Below are 6,925 nucleotides of genomic sequence, written 5' to 3' on the forward strand. Positions count from 1 at the left end.
AACAAGTTAGCAAAAAAAAAGGCTCAAAGTGGGTTCTAAAAATTAAATTTCGAATTGAATAATATCGCATTTAAGTTACAAAGTGCGAAAGATATCGTTTAGTACTGACAGTTATTGATTACTGACAAAGGGGTACATATTCACGAATTATTTAAACATTTTTGAATATCATATCAAAAATTGACCGCTCCAGCGGGGTTCGAACCCGCGCCTCCGACATACCGTGTCGGCGCTCTAGCCAATTAAGCTATGGAACGATGCACCCGCCCGAGCGAAATTTTCGATATGATAATTTTTAATTTCGGTTTAAGCGAACCGTGGCGCCGTCTATAGTGAGCTCTTTACAGAAACCCGTAACTATTCAAAGTTTCATATTACAATGAAAATCTTTGACAGGAGACGACACCGTGCTATTTTTAATATCTAAGATTTTATTTTTTTGTGTTACCCACATTAGGAATTCTAAACATTTTTGAATATCATATCAAAAATTGACCGCTCCAGCGGGGTTCGAACCCGCGCCTCCGACATACCGTGTCGGCGCTCTAGCCAATTAAGCTATGGAACGATGCACCCGCCCGAGCGAAATTTTCGATATGATAATTTTTAATTTCGGTTTAAGCGAACCGTGGCGCCGTCTATAGTGAGCTCTTTACAGAAACCCGTAACTATTCAAAGTTTCATATTACAATGAAAATCTTTGACAGGAGACGACACCGTGCTATTTTTAATATCTAAGATTTTATTTTTTTGTGTTACCCACATTAGGAATTCTAAACATTTTTGAATATCATATCAAAAATTGACCGCTCCAGCGGGGTTCGAACCCGCGCCTCCGACATACCGTGTCGGCGCTCTAGCCAATTAAGCTATGGAACGATGCACCCGCCCGAGCGAAATTTTCGATATGATAATTTTTAATTTCGGTTTAAGCGAACCGTGGCGCCGTCTATAGTGAGCTCTTTACAGAAACCCGTAACTATTCAAAGTTTCATATTACAATGAAAATCTTTGACAGGAGACGACACCGTGCTATTTTTAATATCTAAGATTTTATTTTTTTGTGTTACCCACATTAGGAATTCTAAACATTTTTGAATATCATATCAAAAATTGACCGCTCCAGCGGGGTTCGAACCCGCGCCTCCGACATACCGTGTCGGCGCTCTAGCCAATTAAGCTATGGAACGATGCACCCGCCCGAGCGAAATTTTTACGAATATTTATACGAATTATTTATTTATTTATCATTTTCTACAACAATTATTTCCGTAACTTTAGCATATAGATAAACGTGAGCTGGACCAAAAAAGAACTGCTGTCATTTTTAACCGACTTGAAATAATAAGGATATTCTCAACTCGATTCGATATTTTTTATACATTTTACGTAATTGTTTTATGCGTGCTACCTCATAGCTTCGTTGATTGGACTTGGACTGATTTCGATGATTATTTTTGTAACAGAAAGCTCGTGTTTGTCAAGTTCATTCAAATTTGATCAAGATCTAACGGGCTGATAGTTTTTGAGAATCAACACATTTGTAGCTGTCGGTACGAGTACCGCACATTCTGCAATGTCTTTACAATTGTCTTTGCGATCTATTAACATAAAATTTTTTGGGTAGTAATCAAAGATTTGGTTAAATCTAAGACTTATATTAATATGTTTTAGATTAATCAATGAAAATCAGTCTTCTTCATCCAAGAAGATTCTTTCCGAAACATTATAGAATTCTAATAAAAATTGTGATATCTTTTGGGGATTAGTCACTTAAATGTGTCCTAAAAATTATATTCATATTAAATTCTGTCAAAACTGTGTCATAACTGTTACATATTTCATATGTGTCCAGTGTAATTAATATAATTCAAAGCAAGGATTTAAAATCCAATATTTCTGAAATTGTCATCACTTTAACATCATAAAGTTCACCTTCAGCTTTGGCCCAGCGAACGAGGCAGCACCATTCCTCTGGTATATAATATAACATCTTGCGTTCACTACGCGCTCGATGATTGAATGCACACTATCCCCTTCATTTTGAGTATGACCCTTCTCCATGAAACAGTGAGTAATCGTGACTCCAAATTCTTTTACTGCAAGCAAGTATAGAGAAAAAACCTTCCGTTCCTGTTCTGACCCGGGCTATAGTCGGACCAAAATTTCTGCCTAGACTATATGCATTTTCTTATATATATATTGATAAAGTCAACCTGAAACTTCATTTGCACAACGTTTTGCAATAGCTTCGTGGCACATAAAACATGTAGCTATTTTGTTAGACAAATTATAGAACGTAAAGTTTAAGGTAGACAATTTCATTTTGTAGTAAAACATGCTTACATATGTATGTGGTGTTATCAAAACTTTTTTAAAATCAAAAGTAGCTGCTAATACTTTTTCATTCGACTTAGCTTCATCTTTATCTACTGATTACTTTTCATTGGTAGGTAATTCTTTACTTTCGTATATGTGTGAAAAGTATCATAGAGATCTTTTTTTAGGCTTATGAAAGCCAATATTAAAATTTGCGTTAAGTATATTCCTATTTATTTGCTTTGTCACTATATTTTTTTAGAATCAAAGCATTCCGTGTATATACCAGATTGAATAAATAATGTCATACTTGATCAAATTTTAAAGAATAAAAATTTAGAATCTTAAAACTTACGTACAATATCTTTTTACTTACCAATAATAGATATAGCGTATTAAAAATCATACAAACTTCTTAAGTAACTATAAAAGAAAGTAATCTCTAAGAAGTACTTTATAAGAGTTAAGTAAATGTTACCGTGTTTTTAATCTACTTTGACACTGCAAATTTTCCATTTTCCACATTAAAATAATCGTTCCACCGAAACTTTTTTAGGTTACGTTTTACATTCGAATAACTTTTTCAGTTACAAAAACTATTTTCAATTCGAAAACGGCAATATGCATTCGAAGATAGGCGTAAAACTTACTTCATTCGAGAAGCACTATCCACACCTTCTAAATATAGTTTCTTTGAATTTTGCTGATACAATATGATACTATCAATGAAAACGATTTGACATCATCACACACACTTCTCGTCATCTCTTTATCTATAATTCAGTTCTTGTGCTAATATTTGCCACGTTGATCTACTAAAACTGAAATTCGTTCCTTATATTTTTTCCATTATGTAGTGAGATAATGCGCTTACCTGCAGATATTGTAGTTAAGAACATTACATACTATAACTTTTTATGGTCTGGATGGAAATAATAAAATTTTATGACCATACTTAGTAGTTATTGAGGTAAGGCACAGCAAGAAATATCCTGCTCAAAATATGGAGCAGTCCGACTGGGGTAGTGCCTCGACCTTACAGAAGATCAAAGCTAAATAACGCTGCTTTCAAGCAGTTTTGTGTTCCTGTTAGTGAGTAGGTTGCAGACGTCTTTAAGCTACGGCAATCGCTTACCACCAAGTGAGCCTTACGCTTGTTGGGTGATCTAGTTATATATAAAAAAAATTGAATTTGGTCCTTTTTGTCTAAATTTTTAAATATGTTATTTGTGAAAACTAATAGATTTGGCAAGGTAGATCGCCCCCTAACGAATCCGTGCTGCTCCTCGATAATAGTATGCTTAAGCCTCGATGACATGAAATTGTGAACTAGTTTCTCAAACACATTCGGAATAGTTGATAGGATGGATATTGGCCGATAATTTAGTATTTTATTTTTCGAACCCGATTTAAATATAGGCGTTATAAAAACCCTTTTCCGTCGGCTTGGAAATACACTTTTTGTGAGATAGTTATTATTTCAAGAGGAAAAGAGATATTTTTACTAACTCTTTTTAACACTATAGGTGCTATGTTATCGGGACCCGGCCCTTTGCCAGGATCTATATCTTTTAATGCTTATAAATGTCGTAATATAATGTTGAGGTAGATAAAGTTGATTCAAACATATAAGGGTCTCGTTTGTATCCAGTGTATCAGAAATTTTGTAGGCTCCTTTTTTTAGATTTATCGGCTCAAAAACTGATTGAAAATATTGAGAAAACGTACTGAAATTATGCTTGGATTACTGGATGTACAATTTTTAAGTTTAATGGTTTTTGGATATCCTGAGTTAGTTTCTTTTAAATCAGACGTGTATTTCCAAAACAACTTTATATTGTCTTTAAGAGACTTTTCTATATTTTCAATATATTGATTGTAGCAGTTCCCAATTAGTAGTTTGACTCGATTCCGCAGTAAATTTAATTCCTGATAGTCTCGTAATGAACCGTAAGTCTTCCAACGCATCCACACCTTAGTTTTTCGCCTAAATGTAGAAATTAAACTTTTAGAAAACTAGATCGGATAGCGAGCATAGCGGAATACTTTGTAAATATGATTTTAAATAATAAACATTTTTTTGTATGTAATGTGTGTTTCTAATCACAATTGTCAGTCTATCTGTCGGTTTGTGTGTTGGCCTTTACAAAATAACAGAACAACTTTAAATTAAATAGATCAACATTGGTCAATTCTGATTCAGAAATTGGGCCAGATCCAAAATTTAAACGAAGCTGGGTAAAATTGGTTACATACATTTAGTCTTGAAATTGGGCACGGTTTGAGGAGAAGATCAGATGGAAGTTAAAATATGACATGACAACCCAAAGACTTTATAACATGACAATAACTTGAAACTTATTAGGTACAGAAACCTTTGAACGTACGGTTCATCTTAAGCTAAAGTTAATACTAAATCTTATAGGCTACGTGAAAGGGATGACTTAGTAGTACAGAAATATAGATTTAAAATTACCTACGTAATGGGAGAGCGCTGCGCCAGCGCTCGTTAGAAAGAGCGGCCTCTGTCCCTAGTTCTTAAGCCGGATTTCGCCACACTGTGTCTGGGAAAGGAAAAATGAAAGTCACATATAGTTTAAATAGTATAGTTGAAATCTAGATAGCGACGGTTTTAAATTTATGAGCGGCACTAATAAGTGGCAATTTGTTACAGACACAGATATCAGGTTACGCAGGATGCTGCCATGGCTGGTAGTCCTCGCCGTCGCGCTGGCAGCGACAGATGCCCAGGAGTGAGTGTGGAAATTATTTTTTTACGCATTCAGCCTGTAACATCCCACCACTGGGATTAGGCCTTTTTTCGCCATGTAAGAGAATATATGGAGCTTAATCCTCCACGCTGCTCCACTGCCAGTTGCCGGATATGTTCTATACTATGAATAACGATCGCTATCAGGTATTTATGATAACAACACGGGACCAACGGCTTGGCGTGCTCTCCGAGACACGATGGGGAGACATCCAATATTATAATTACATACATCTTACAAACTGTGCTCCCAAGTCTCACCCACGCAGTTTCCGATCCCGTGGAATGTCACGATAAAAAGCCTATGTAGCCTAGCTAACTACGTACCGAGTTTCATTAAAATCAGTTCAGTTGTTTCCAGTCTGGTTTCCGCCCTGGGCACAGCACCGTTTCGGCTCTCGCTAAATTATGTGACGACATGTGGCTTAGGATTGATAAGCAGCATGTCACGATTATAGTTTTATTAGACTTTAAAAAATCACGTTTGTTGTTTGGGAGCCCCTTTAATTATTTATTATTACGAGCTTGGAGCTGAGGGTGGAGGGGGAGCTACACTAGGTAACACTGCCATCATTCGGAAACCAATGGTTATGGAGATATTATGGAGATATCCATAGTTAAAGTTTTGATATTAGTAGAAGAATTTAAAGCTATTACAATACCTTCGAGCTCTGCGTCTGACTCCACCTTAGCTCCGGCGCTGCGGGAAGTGCCGTCATGGTCTGTTCTGCAGCTTTAACCAGTTATTTTTGAACAGATTGAGAGATAGATGCTTTAAAAAAATGGCGCGCCACAGCGTTGCACTCCAAAGCAATGTAAGCACAATTGCTTTGTTTTTATCTAAAGAACTGTAAAAGGCAAAGATCTAAGACCATACAGCCTTATTTCATGTTATGTTTTTTACTTAAATATATTTTATTTTTACTTATTTACTGTCATACGAAAAATATTCAAAATTTCAGTTCCTTTTAATAATTGTTACTGAATATTATATGAGAGTAAATAAGTTAAAATAAAAACATATGGAAGTGAAAAACATGACTTGAATTAAATTAAAATTTAGGGTACGCGAAAAGTTTTTATTCTGAATATTTCCCCAGGACCTCGCTAGACATTCCGAGAAAATGGCAAGATCCTGATAAAGTATGCACAAATAAGGTAAACGCCGGTATTATCGAAATATACTGCACGCTGCCCAGCGGGAACCTGACCCTACGAAAAGAAAATTTAATGGAAAACTTGATCATCTTTTGTTCAAAGGTCAGTCGAGATAAATTTTACAATACCTTAACGAATTGCATAGTTATCGGCACGGATGTTGAGCGCTGAACTCCAACATTACATGAGCATAGATATAAAAAATAAATTAATTAAAATAAAAATAAATTCGACATAACTTTTTGCTGAATGTGCAGATGTTGTTGATTTTTATTACATCAGATGCTTGTCATGTTGTCCCATTTAAGTATGAGCTATATCAAACTATCGGTTTCTGAGTTAACCCTTGTAATGCTTAGACGCTTTCTCATTTTGTTATTCGTTGATTTAAAATTGAAGTCCTTTAGCAGCCTATTTTGAATACAATATTTTTCGATTCGGATGATTCTCTGAAATGTTTTCGTCGTTGGATTTGTGGAGAATAGGTATGACTGACTTTCAACAATTTTTTACAGAACAGTACGCTAGTTTGCGCTGAACTGCAGGAGGTGAAGCCCTTCCTTGACAAATATAATGACACAGGCAGTTGGAAAAAGAGTTTGCGCACAATTTACATTAAATCTTGCAATTTGTCAACCGAACGTCTAGCGTGTCTCCTAGGTGTGGTGGAAGGAACAG

The sequence above is a fragment of the Melitaea cinxia genome, chromosome 25 (assembly GCF_905220565.1).
Source record: "Melitaea cinxia chromosome 25, ilMelCinx1.1, whole genome shotgun sequence".
NCBI lineage: Eukaryota > Metazoa > Arthropoda > Insecta > Lepidoptera > Nymphalidae > Melitaea > Melitaea cinxia.